Here is a 15,266-nt window from a genome sequence, read left to right as displayed (position 1 = left end):
TAAACACAATATCCTTAAAAATGCGAACCAGGGTGTACCTTTATAACTATTTAATAGACACCTACCCAGTTTCTCATAGCATCTAAACATTTGACATATCTGAAAAAAAAGCCCTTTCTCTCTTGTGCCCAAATATAAGACATGCTTGCTTGAACAGATTAACTGAAAACATAAGAAATGATTTTATCTCAGGTTAAAGAAAAACGTTAACTTATACATTTAATCTGTCTTCTCAGATCAGTAGTGTCGATCCAGAGACAAATGCAAGAAGATCACCTTGGGGTTTTTTTTACTTTTTTACTTTTGTAAGCCATTCTACTATAAACTCATTTTCATAGTCTAAGGAGGTCAACCCTTTCAAAGACAGGTAGAAGACCATCACCTAAATGCTTAGGAAATTAAATAGGACAGACTTGTGTACCTTAAAGAGAAGTCATGCTGTGAAAGCAGTGAGATTTCTTTGGTGGTGTTTACAGCTACTCTTCTGAAGATTCTTTGGCTTTTCAGCAGTTCCTTCTCTCCAGAGATGTTGCTAGGTGTTTTAAAAGGTCTTTCATGTGCCGCTTCTCTTCTTAAAGTTCTGAATTTGGTCAGTACATTTAACTTAAATTTAATATTTTATGTATTTGTCTTTTGGAGGGCATAGCATTGGAGAGGCTTTATTTTAAAAACATAAATATGTTTTAGCTTCAGTCACAATATGTTTTGGATAGCCATATATTATTTATTAATTTCAGCACTAAACATATATTTTTTTTCTTAATAAATAGTAAAGGCAGAGTTTCAGCTAAAGTACTTGTTTTCCAGAGATGTATAGCTACGTCTTCCTGTTTTGCCAGTCTTAAGGAAGATATCTCATTGATTAGAATCACGGCTCTGTGTTATGAAAGTTAATATGGACAAAGCCCCAAAATACTTTATTGTGTCTCTTCAGGAAACTATTCAGGTTTCAGTCTGTTTTCATTGCTACCCTCAGCCACCTCACTGTAAAGACATACATAAGGACATAAGGATTCTGACTTTTAATTACTGAATTTCTATATTGCTGCTGTCATTTTTTTTATTTTTCTTTCTAATTTTGCAAATGTTATTTAAAAAAAAGAATATTCATACACATGTTAAACTTTATAATAAAACCTCAAGAAATCAATACAGGTGTAGAAACTTGTTGGGTAAAAGTTATTTTTGTTTTTCTAGATATCCACAACAGCAAACAAAATAAACTGCCTCATTCCATTCAGAATGGAAGAGATTACTGTCAGAGAAAAGGATTACTTCACCAAGACTTTTCACATTGATCCTAATTTGTATGCCTTGTACATATCTACTCTAGCTATTTTTATATTGTTTTCATTGGCCTCATGCTTGTACCTGCACTTTGCATAAGATTACTTGCATGCACTATTCATTTTAGAAAGAGGTGTATGATATTACAAGTAAGATATTTAAGGTATTAAAGCACTGTAGTCAAAGTAGAAGCTTATTATGCCCGTACATTAAAGTGTGATTAATATTAGCTTTTCTTAAACTCAAATATAAGCATACTGAAATAATATAACCAATGAAAGTATGTAAGCATTTTGTTCCACTGTGATGGCATGCCAGACACAATGAATCATCTTTTCCTGTAAGTATGTGAACAATATGACCAACAAGAAAGAGATCAGTTTTGTGTAGCACATAAGAGGCATACAAGCATCAAAAAAAGTTGTTAGGCAAGGGCAAGATAAGCACAAGAAACAGCAAAAGGTCTGGACATCCTGCAAAATATACAAGAAGGATGACTGAAACAAAAAGAAAGAAAAAATATACAGTACTCATAGCAAATGAGCTGCAAAAGTATGGGGCAAGTGCAAATAACAGACATATCAAGCATAAATAGGCAAGATGGGATAAAGAAAAGACAACCTTGCTTCTGGTCCAGCTTCTGACAGGGAGCTTTCAAACCAGATCACTTCAACCTGTGTGAGTAAGGCCATAAAGAACTATATCTGTCTGCACTCACTCTACAACAGTGTGGTGGTTTAGCCCTGGTGTCCACCAAAGTCGGTATATGACTCCCCTTTTCAGCTGGACAGGGGTGAAAATGTATATTGAGGGGCTTAGGAACTGAGATAAGGATAGAGAGAGGTTATCCCTCAATTAATGTTATGGGGAAAACAGACTCAACACAGAATAAAGGAAATAAAACTTTCTAATTTATTATACTGCACTACTTACCCAGTGAAACCAGAGTTGGATAATGAGAAATACGGCCAGATTTTAAAGCACCTCCCCCCTCCCCCCCCTCCCTTCTTAGCAGACTTCACAGAGGCGCTGTGACCATCACCGATTGGCTCAGCCTTGGTTGCACCCACACTTGGTCAGCAACGACTCTGGCCTTGAAACACCAATGTTTTCTCTCTTGTGCCTGCAGAGACCCTCCAGCTGCTTCTTGCAGAAGCCATCTCTGCAGCACCCCCCTTCTCCACCAGAACTGAGCCACACAAAACTGTGACAAACAATAACACCATGATACTGTATAGTCACAGTTTATTTGGGGCATAAATACTAAATACTAACAGCTTTATGCATTACTATTGTGTAAGAACTTAAATTCAGCATGAAATAGTTGTTCAGAAGTTAAGTTCAGGTTTTCTTCTGTGGGTTGTTTTGGTTTGTTTTGGTTTTTTTACATTTATTTGTTTTCTTTAAAAAGAGTCTATAACTGGCTCAATTTATTAATCTTCTAAGTATTCCCATCACAGCACTTTCTGTTTCCCCAATATATGAATGTATGTATTCAGTTGCACCATTACTCTCCAAAGTACTGTGAATTCAAGTGTGATTCCATTTGATATAAAAAAGATTGAAAGATTATACAAAGCATTTGGAGATATAATTGTCTACAGCAACGTCCCACAAATTCCAGTCCTGCTTGTTATTTCCTTATTGACATTTTAATCATATTTTGTTAACAGATGAATATGTAAAATTAAATTTCACAGACTGACAAAATATAGCTACGTGATGGCACATATAATGTAATACAACACAATATAATAGCTTTAATTAATATAATATAAAATAATGTAATAGTCCTTAATATAACATAACTTCCTAATAAAGTGAAATTTCAATTTTAAAAATAAGGATACAGACATTAACAGCTTCACTACAATGAGAGTAAAATACTGTAAAACATAGATGTTCTTCACTGTTCTCAAGATCAATCAGGCACTATGCTGTGGGAGCCCTAGGCCATCCCACTAAAATTAGTATCTTGGTTTTGATGGTGGAAAATAACAGATATTTAGGAAATAACTGAAATAAGGGGTGTATATACAGACATATGAATATACAAAGAAAATATGCAACAGTGGAGCTCATGACTCTCAGGGTGCTGAGGGCATCAGCAGGCCTGTCTGTCCTTGCCCAGCTTCCACCCTGCCTGTGAGGCCAGGACCCCATTATGGCTGATGTCAGTGACACTGTAGGAGTGACTGTTCAGTCGTCCCTCTAGTCCTGCTCCCTGGATGGACTAGAGATAAGAATCACAGTTTGATCTATGGTAAGAATACATGTAGAGTGAAAGGCCAGTGAGGATCTCAAGAGACCTGATAATTTACCTGTTCACTGAGGCATGGCCACTGAATTTCAGAGTCAAAGTCATGAAAATTTGTAATCAGAGATTTCATAACTTGTACAGAAATGTTCTTTCAGCATCCCACTATTCTCACAGCTATAGTTTTTCTGATACTCCATCCAAATTTTGTTTCTTGTCATTTTTCATGCTGGAATCAAGTACCTAAATCTTCTATGAAGATTATTGTAAGAATGCAAGAAGTGATGCAGAAAATAGAGCAAAACTGGGTCTGATATGTCAAAGCCATCAAATTTAAATAATATTATCTTAGTCATTGTTGCACAGAAAATGGGTACATGAATGCTGTAATAGTCAGACACCACTTCTTGGCTGGAAACTATTGCCTCTATCTTGGCTGTCACTGATTTTCTGCAGTAAATTTGGGAAACTGGCCTAGATTGCTAAAAAAGCTAAACAGCAAAGTATAACTGGGATAATAAACCTTCTTTCATAGAGTTTGGTAACATTGTAAGATGTTAACTTTTCCTGGGATGTATCTTTAAGTATTACAGATTAATAATGCTCAGGGTTGCTAAAAGTAGTAAGAATCCTGATTTTGCAACATCAAGTGCATGTATGCAAATATACCCATTTGCAAAATATTTTAAACAAATGAGACCTGATAAGGAAGATACTAAAAGAACTTTCTCATTTCCAGTTGAACTTAAGCATAAGTGGTTATCTATTGTATACATAAGTTGGTTTGATTTAACAAGAGAAAAAAGTTAAATTAGGTTTTTTTTTTCTGTCTGCTCTGATTTCAGACATGTGTATTTCAAATATTGAGAGAATTTTTTTTCTTATTCACTAAGAAAAACATTATTTTACAAAAGGAATACTAAAATTGACAATTTTTTTTCTAACAAGTTCATACATAGAAGCTGGAAATAAAATATGTAATAGAATCCCAAACTGAATATCTTAAGTATACTTGGATTTGCGCAAGCATGCACTGAGTTTGTGTAATGCTGAACTGGTGTTAAAAGTTGAGTACTCATTACTTTCCCTTTGGCTGATGTAATTCAGTAAACTACAACTGACCCCATAACTCAAAATGGAATGTAGATAAATCTCAAAGCTTATTATCTTGTTCAGGTTATCTGAAAAACATATATAGGACAAAATAGACAAAAGATGCATTTCCCACTATGACCTAAACAGCAACAAAAATCTATAAATCCATTGAGAATCTGAAATGTAGTTAGTGCCACTGAATTTGGTGGTGCTTAGCTTTCACTCATTATTGCAGAGTGTTGAGGTCAGAATCAAAAGGATTTGATAGCATGTTCTAGTGCAATCTCCTCTGCAATTGAGTCCCTAAACTTTTCAGGATGTGAACAAGAACTAAATCAGGTTTTATTTACTTTACCCAAATCACTTAGAAAATATAACCATTCAGTTGTGGAACCAATACCTCATATCCCTAAGGACTCAGTGATTTTTAAATTTATTAATTTTATTTTTTTAAAGACACCCACTGAGATTTGTAGCCAAGAGTTATATAGTGTTTTCAGGTATACACATGCCCTTATGGCCCCTTCCTACAACTTCTTCTTGACTTCAAGCACTTTGTAGCCTGGATGTTTTATTTTTAAATGTTTCATCTGAAAACCCATAACTTCTCTGTCTTTGCCCTTATTACAGCACAAATGTAAACTTTTTCACTAAATGAGATAAGTATCTCTCCATTTTCAGGAGCTTGCATGTGACTTAAAGACTCTTAGTGATTTAAAAGAAATCAAAAAGTGTCATTTTGCTATGCTGAATGGAATCTTTTGAGTTTATCCTTTGATACAATTAGTGAATACCATTAAAAACCAGTAGATAAATCTGGATGCATTTGTTTAGTGAATATTGAAGAACCTACAGATACCCAGACACTCAGTATGCACACAGAAGAGGCTGTGTGTATATCTCAGCTGCTCTCAGCTGCATGATTGCAGTTACTACGGTCTCTTAGAGCATAGATTGAAGAGAAAAAATAGTTATGATAGATGTTCTGAAGCTTTTCAGTCTGGAAAAGGTTATTTTTATCAGGTTTTTGTTTTCTTTCACTTTAAATCTTATTTCTGTGAAGAAATTTAAACCTGTACTCAACATTATAAAAACCTTTAGCTATTAAGGCTGCAAAGAAATACCATGTGCTGAAAGTCTTGCAGAGCCCTAATGTCAATTTTTTGACTGAAAGATCTACCAGATGACATAATACTGGACATACAAAAATATTTCTTTTTGAAATTTTATTTCAAATTTGAAAAAATACATATAATACCAGCTGGAAAAAAGATTCAGAAAAAAACACACTGAAATGGTATTACTCTCTCAGTTTTTACTAGCAAAGAGGTAGATATACCTTTTGTGAGCTGTTTTTTTTTTTAAATGTAGCACAGAGGGAAGTAAGTTGGATCATTTAAAAATGTGGGATACATCTCTGTGAAAGTCAATATATAGTTTTGAATCTCATAGGCTACACTTCATTCAGTCCTAGTGCATTAGTGAACTAAAGTCTGCACACAATGGAAGTCAAGCAAGTGCCAGATTGAATCATGGCCAGACACCTCACAAAATTTACTTACTGTGGCTAGTCATGTGTATAGGTTGCACAGTGATACTATGCCAACATCTATTTATATTTATCTTAATGCCTGTAAGCTTCTCATACGCAACACTTCAAGTAACCAACATGTTGATTTTAAAATATTGACTGAGTATTCTCTGGAGCTACATGAAGACTGACTCATTTTGTGAAGTAATCAAGGAGTTTACATAGAACAACATATCATTACTATCCAAAACTGTAATAAATGGACATAGCCAATATTAACACAACTTAAGCATGAAATTATTTCAATGTAAAGGTGAGAGAAATGTGCTGCTTATTTTCATCTAGTTTCATGTGTGGCACTGGAGTCGTATGAACGGTCAAGTATTTTGCTATGACACCATTTGACAGGTGATAATACTCAGTTATTAAACATAAATAAATCCTCTATCTTAAGGAAGTGATTTTTTGGTTTTTTTTTTGTTTGTTTGTTTGCTTTTTTTCTGTGAAAGATGAGCAACAAACGTAGCAGGTCATTTAAAACACACTGATTTATGCTGAACTAAGATGATTAGGAAATAAAACAAATAAATGAAATTGAAACCATGAAAAGCACATAAAGAAATAATAGAGAAGCTCAAAAAATCAAAAGGTTAATGAGCTGTACATCAACATATTAGTAAAACTACAGCCATTAATAGTCCTTAATGAAATTAGAAAGACTGTGCTTTAATATTTTCTCAGTGCAAAGAGTGTTACACAAATAATAATACAAATATAATTACACAAGCAAAGTTAATAGAAAAAAGATGCTTGCTTACATAGTCAATCTTGTGGTGGGTTTTTTCATTAATGCCTTTACCTTTTTTTAACCTATTGTTTTAGAAAATATAAAGTGGAACCTTTTTTTTCTCTTTATTTAAATAAATAAATAATTAAATCACCTTGTTAACAAAAATCCTCTACTTCATAAGGATATGTGCAGAGATAAATTGTGCTGGTCTCTCTATTTTTATGTTAGACTCTAGTCTGATATTATCATAGTAAAACGATTTTCTACTAATTTGTGTGGTTAAAAATGCAAGATAAAGATTGAAAAGTTCTAAAAAAACAAGGAGGACTCTATACAAACTGATGTAATGATAAAAATAAAACCCTCCTGAAACAAACCCTGCAATGTATTTTGTTACACAAAGAAAATGACTCACCACCTCTTTCAAACCCAGGGTATAATTTGAGGTTTGTTTTCAGATGCTGAGAAAGATTTCCAATTTCCATTTTATTCTCACTTCCAATAGCCTTTTTCTCCACGTTGATCCCTAAGGATTTTTCTTGCTTTTGTCTTTTACACGGTTTCAAGAATGTAGTGAGACAGAACAAAAAAATCTCCAAATACCGGCCCTGCTTTCTGTTCTAACCTGGTAGCTATTATCCATATAAAGTGTGGAAAGAAAGTATATATAAGTGGTTCACAGAAACTCTCAGCAAGATAATTTTGTCACTTCTAGGATACAAAACCAGAATATACCCACATCACTAAAGGGATAGAATCAGGCCAAAATTAAAAGTTTGATAGGCATTTGCAAAATATTTTTACTTCAGTCATGATAATCAATTATGCACCTATAGTTTAGATGCTGCAACACCCCAAAGATAAGTGAGAGCTACTGAGAGCTTCCAAGCTATATTTATTATCCAATTTAGCAAACCAAGATTTTGCTTTGTACTGCTAAACCAAAGATTTTCACTGAAGATGAGCCCTTACTAGGAATATTAGTACTTCGCTATCCTCTGAATCCTGAAGGGACTACAATTTATCACTTGTCTTGCAATAAGACCATCATCGATTCCTTTAAAATATTATGATTGTGGTCATAACTGCCTTGAAAAAAATTTCAAGTTAAGGAAAGGCAAACAACAAGGATGAATCAAGAGTTTATATAAGTGTAAGGCAAACCAAACACAAATGTAGATCAAGTTTGATTTTTTAATTTACATTTATTTCAAAGCAAGCCTTCTTGGGCATATGAGATACAGACTGTGAAACATTTCAGCCTGAAAAATGTAGTGATTTAGTTACATAATTTCAAAGTCAATGCATCTGAAAATTTTAGAACTTATTTTCTGATAATTTTGAAATAAGAAAGTGGGGAAAAGAACCCCAAAACCTTCCTGGAAATTATTTTGCTTCTATTGAACTAACATTTTCTTATGGAAAAAAATTGCAGCAAAAATTCCTAATGTGCTCCAACTCTGAATTCCCTTAAATTATATTTTAATTAGGCTTATAGTTTTGCAAAATTTGATTTACTCTAATATGAATAAAGAGCCAGACCTGTAGTGTGGGATTCTAATGTACACATATTGTTTGCAGAAGAAAGAAACTATGAAAGGACTACTCCGGACGTGCATTTGTGCTTTGTGCTTATCATTCTCTTAACTTCTTTTATCTCATGAGATAGTTGAACTATTCTTGTCCATTTCCTAATTCATACTAAGATACTGTAGACAGTACGTTTCTGGATGATTATATAATGCCTTAGGTAAATTTCAATGGCAGAAGACTGAAGAAGTGACAAACTTCTGTAAAACCTGATTAATAACATTAAGAAGTGTTGCCTGGAAAGTTTTATTAACATTATTTAAAAAATAATGAAAACAGCCTTGCACATTTATTGGTTTTGCAGTGACATGCTGACAATCAATTGAAAAGTTTCTATTGTGCCTGCTGTGGAGGTTTAGAACAATTTCATATTTAGGAACATTTTTTCTTGTTTACACTTTAGTGCAGGTGTGACAAGCTGCTTGCCTAAAGCAGTCTGTCTATTAGGGATGTTTCTCTAGTTCTTCCAAATAAATTCACACATGGTTAGCAATTCATGTCTTTCCTTGTGTTACATTTACCATACAAAAAATTACTCTGGAAAGTTTAATATTGATTAGTGCTTGATGATATTGGATTTCAAATACATTCTCTTTTTTTTTGAGCCAGTTGCCGAGTTGCTGTGCAGCTTTGGGATACAGTGTTGTGAGGAAGACTTCTTCAGGCATGCAGTGAGAAGGAAGGAAATAAATCTTTATTAAATAACCCCCTTCTTGGACAAAGACCTACTCAACTCTTTGTAATTCATTATTAAATAAACCAACAGGTTTTCTTCCTTCCTTAGTTCTGATAATTTTGAGGACTTCTGACAAAATTCAAGCAAGTGAAACAAGGAAGATACCACTAAACATATTAAATCTCTAGACTTTCTATGAAAATGGAGCTGTGCAGATAAAAACACCATTAATACATTCCATGTGGGGAAAAAAACATTTTGTAAAATTCAAATTTGGAGAAGTCCAGAGTATCAGAAGTTCTGTACTCAAAAAAAGAGAAATGGTTCTCATATTTCTATAATTATATATGTATATATAAAATATGAACCCATATACAGGTTTCAGATATTTCAAGTAGATGCTGTGGTCCCTTAGACTTTAACTAAATCAGTCAGACACAAATATAATATTGTATATGCGAGAAAAGACATGTAGAAATGTTCTTTTTATTTTGAGATGCAACATGAATATGTTATTTGCAATTTCCATTTTCTTGCTACTTTAAATGCAAGGTAGATATAAGCCATTCTGGTACTCTGCAGAATGATAGTATGCATCTTGTTCAATTTTTCCATGTTTTGTGTTTCTTATAGCATGGTTTATTTTGTACTTTACCTGTTTGCATCCTACTCCTGTTTGAATTAGGAGATTAAAAAAATTCTGCACAGGAGGATATCAAGAATGTCTATCTTAAATACATTTATTAGCTGAGATACATTGAGTGTGTAGGGTGAAAAACCCTACCATGTTTGTAGAAAAAAAATTCAATGAAATTGGTTTCAGTCAGATAAATCTGGATGCTCTTTCAGGGAATACATACGTAGTTTAAGGGATATAAAAGATGTTAGTATATAAGCATGCCAAAAATCTGTAAGGCAAGGACAGACTTTTGAAAACAGTATTTTATCTTTGTGCAAAATATTCTGCAAGAGAAGACTCATCTGCATCTTATCCCTGTAGCAAGCCATTTAAACAGGAGGGCAAAAAGTTCTTTAATGACTGTTTAAAAACCTTAACTTACCACTTAACATAAATTCTTATGACAACATCTGGTTGTGGTGGCAAAACTCACCCATTTTTCATTCCTTATACTGTAAATAATATTGGTCTGAATCTTGATGTTGTAGAATGATTGTTTTCAAGACACTTAATTTGATTTATTTTAATTTTTAAACTTATCTGTAATTTTCTCTATCTCTCTATTAAATGGCAGGACTGGATTGGTTATTTTAACCTAGTCTATGAGTATGTAACTTGCACGTGATAGGAATAAATGCCTCTCTTATAAAGCGAAAGAAGATGAAAACGATTGTCAAAGGACTCATAAAATATGTACAAAAATACCTTTTGAAGTGCATGACATAAAATCTTTGGGTTTTGGAAGATAGTTTACTGACTAAAGTAAACATTTTAGTAAATTATTTTAAACTAAAAACATTGGTTTAAGTTTGTATTGAAAACTGCAGTACTCACCAGCTGACCAAAGGCAGCCTGGATGTGAGAATAATGTTAAAAAATTATTTTAGAAGTGTTTGTGATAATAAAAATAATTAAAATATGCCTCCCACACACATGGAATGCCAACACAGTTCCACAGAGAATGGCACATGAATGCATGCATGCACAGAGACCATTAAAAGTCACAAACAGGCATAAATATAATGAGCTGGCTACTAAAAGCTCAGCTGCTTATTTTCATGGCCTTATCCAATAGTACTTATAAGAATGCAAATTTCACTGGTGTTATATTTGGTGTGGGTAGAATTCTGTGAATCCCACTGTGTTGAGTTGCTCTCATTTTAAGAGATAGACAGGACATTCCTGCATTGCTGTCAAAAATAAGTGGCGGTTCTGTCTCATGATTTTGGCTGCTGCATATCAGTATTACTGCAGACATCCTTAACATTACAAGAAAGCAAGAGGTTAGGCAGATAAATTCCATGGAAATAGGAAGTTCCAACTTCCAGACAGTTACCTGTTTGTTTGCATCCTTGGTATATCTAGGAATGGAATGAAAGATTGAAAGCTTTCTTTCAGATACTGCGATCTTATTCTTTCCCTAGGAACACTTGCACTTTTTTCAAGTTTTCTAGGAGGTATATGTATCTTTCTCTACTTAGCATGCATGCACTCTTGCTGTTGTTCACTAACAAAATGGTCCTGATGAAGACTCAGTTCCCAACCCTTTGTCATCTTAAGGGTTCAGAAAAGGTTTCAAAAGTTTCTTCCTTCTTCCCTCTCTCCTTTTTAATCAACTAGAACTGTCCGTAGCAGTACTGTAAAGAGCAGATAGATCACTTTCTCTGTTGCCGTCTGCTTTTTAGGTATCTAATATGATGAACACAATCAGTTCTTTTATATTACACAGAGTACCTATGGGGTTTCCAAGATAATACACTTTTGTATTACCATCCAGATTACTATTCTCTAAAATTTCCCTCAGAACTTTGCAGACAGAATGTGCCTTACCAACTATCATGTGGTTTATTGTACTGATATTGTGGGGTTTTTGGATTCAATACATTTAGCCAAGACGTTAAGATTCTGGTAGCAGTATCCTGCCCTCTTATTTACTTTTCCTCAAACCTCTGCCATCAGTAGGTTTTATTATAAAAGATATTTAGATCATCAATTTAGATCAGTGATAAAAGGGCATATCCCATTATATTATGTTATGCACATTATCAGCAATGACAATTTAAGATGCCATATATATGATATCAGACATGGATTCTACTCAGTGGGAGATAAAGCAGCTATAAAATGTATCTTTTTATATACAGGCTACTAACTGTTTTAGACTGAGGTATATTAGGTTCTCTTAATAACCTGTACATTAATATAGACAAAAAGCAAGTTCTTTGCTGATTTCTGTTTATAGATATTATTAGTCAGTTTCTGTGTATGAAACCGAGATAACCGACCTCTATCTCCAGATTAGAAACTGTACTGTGTCCTGATTAGTGAACAGGTAGTTCTAAGACATGAATCTCCATACAAAAGAGACATTTGTAATCTTAAAATACATGGAAGTAGAATATGCACAACTCAATAAAATCCCACCCTTGATGACAAGAAGTTGAGTCAGAAAATTAAGATAAATATTCAGACAGGAAGAAGAAGGAAGACAGCTGCAGCTAATGTATCTGGAGTTTCCTCTCCAGTTCTTTTATTACCTTAATTTAAAATGAGTTTAGTGCTAATAAAGTTTCTAAACACAACAAAGTTTCAGATTACAGACAAGAGTTTGATTGTCTAGGGAAAAAGGCTGATGACTGCACAGGATCCAGCCCTCTGTTCGAGCAAAGAATTAGATTAGTTATAGAACGTTAGCTTTTTCTGCTGCAGAGATTGGTAAACAAACATCTTTCTTGGCTTCACCTACTCACCTTTGTTATATGCGTAGGGAGCTTAGTAATTATATCTGCTGTGTAAGGGAAATAGTGATATGCTCCATTCTGTGGCTTTACTTTTTCAATATGTGGCTGGTTAGGAAATAAATAAGTATGCTCAATGGAATTCACAGGGAAGTCTGGTGTTGACACTAGTGTGTTCAAGAGATTGCAATTTTGACCAAATTTAAACAGGTAATTGTGTTAAGTTGTAAAGAGGCAGGAGGATTCCTAAACTTGATCTTTTTCAAATCAAATTATTATTGTTAATAATTGTAATAATTTTGTCTTAATACTAATATGTTTTTGCATAAGGGCATCCTATTTGACCTTTTCCAAATGTCAGCAATAATATTTAATATGAATATGCTTCACAGACACTTTAAACACTCATATAATGTTTAATATTAAAAGATAATAATCTTGGTATTTGTACTCAAAATGTCACTGAATATTGCATGAACTGTGATCACGTTGGCTTAATAGCAAGGTGTGTATTCAAACTCTAGATAGCCTAGGAAATTAGTATGGAAGAGAACCATTTTTTCATGCTTTTTGTTTATTTTTTAATTACTGAACACAATTTCTAATTAATTTGGTCATAGGGATCTGTTTTGAATGATTACTTGGAAATACGTAAAAAGGGAAAAAAAAAAGTAAAGAAGATGTATCTTAATGCTCTTGGATTCTAAAAGTTCCCAGGAATTTACTACATTGGACAACATGTCCAGTGAAAAACTTAATTTCAGGTAACTAGTTCCCAAATGAACTATGTAATAAGGCACTCCAAACAAGCAGATACATCAGATGGGTGAATTGAAAGAAATTACACTTAAATCGACAACATACATACAATGAACCATTAGGAAATATCACTTACCTGTTGTGTGCTTAAAAAGGAAAGAGTTCTGAGGTTGGACCCTCTGAAAAAGCTTCTCCATTTGACCCCCACAAATGAGCTGATGGGGCAATGATCCTATTCAGTGGCCTCACACCAGATTTCAGCAAGAAGGCGCTCTGCCTCAGCAGGGCCTCACTTGCCTGTCACTGTTCCTTATTGGATAAGGACAGTATCCTGTTTACCAGAGTGGCTACTGAATGAGGGGCTGCCCTTGCAAGGGCAGTGTCCAGATGGTTTATCAAAAGAGGAAGTATAATGTCCAGTTTGTCAGAGCAGCTGCTTTGAGATCAAGAGTCTACAAGACCTTCCAACCTTGGAAGGATGGAGGCCCTAGTCCAACGTTCTGCAGACACTAGTAGGATGAAGGCCCTTGTGAGGAGAGACCCAGTCCAAAAAATGTTATCCTGCCTCTGCATATTCTGTTATCTTACAAGACAGATTGTTTGATACAAACCACTCATCCTGATCCCCACAGAATGGTATTTGGAACAATACAGTTATGTATAGTATCAAATAAAGACATAGTTCAGTAAATGTAAGACAGGTAATTAACAAACAGGGAACACTTGATATTCAGCTGCCTTTGCAGATGTTCTTGAATTTAGCAGCAGAAAGGTTAGAAAAATCTTACAAATAATGTTAAAATTAAGCTAAAATACATGAAAAGAGAAAGAAAACACATCAGCATATAAACTGACAATCACTTCTATTTTAATTGGTTTAAAGTTAAGTTGTTTATATAATAAACTGCAAAATAAATAAACTAGTTGCTATATTAGCTACTGTAATCTGCCTGGTACTCAGGAGTAACAACAATTACCCCACCCAGAAGATCCAAGCAAATATACAAAAAAAAATTATAATACCATACAAATAAAAAATAAAAAACTTACAGATTTCTGCAAAATAATTAGTCTTGAAATTTGCCTTTATTAATTGAAAAATAAAATTTTAAGGACAGAAATTATAGTAAATTAAGAAAGGGACAAATAGAAACCTTGAACTTATTATGAGAAGCTCTGAACATTGATCAAGACTCCTGAAGCAATCATCTCCCAGGAAATGCTAATGGGAATGGGAACAGATATTAGAGAAGCCAACAACATACCCTTATTTAAGAAACAGCCTAGCAACACAGCAGGAAACTAAAGACCAAGTAGTTTAACTTCAATTTGAGAGAAAGTGTTAAGAACTATTTTAAACCACCCAATCAGAAAATGCTTAGAAAAGCACAACTTGATTAAATGAAGGTTGGAATAGGAAGGTTATGCCTTACTAATTTGTTAGTTCTATGAAGCTATCATTGCCAAAGTAGACAAAGGAATTGCAGTGTAGACATCAGTCTTAATGACTGCTCAGGAACCTTTTCAATATCAGATATTGTGTAAGGTGCAGAGTCATTGAACAGGAGAGCGTCTGGCATATTAATTCAAAAGAAAATGGCTAAAGGACTAAAGGACAGAGAACAAGCCACTGTAAGCCTGGAACAATATCATTTGGACAAAGAAAAAAAAAAGAGAGAGAGAGAGAGAGAGAAAAAAGATATGGGATCCCATAGAAATAACTTCTGGTATAGTGCCTGGAAATGTAATACACTGGGTTCAGGATGAGATAATAAAAAGGCCTTGCACTTTATATAAAATCCTATAAATAAAAGAAAGGTCAAAATTTAATAAAGTATCTCAAAATATTTTATAAAACTTTTTT

This window comes from Gallinula chloropus (assembly GCF_964237585.1).
Source record: "Gallinula chloropus genome assembly, chromosome: 7".
NCBI lineage: Eukaryota > Metazoa > Chordata > Aves > Gruiformes > Rallidae > Gallinula > Gallinula chloropus.
This window is presented reverse-complemented; position numbering follows the sequence as displayed.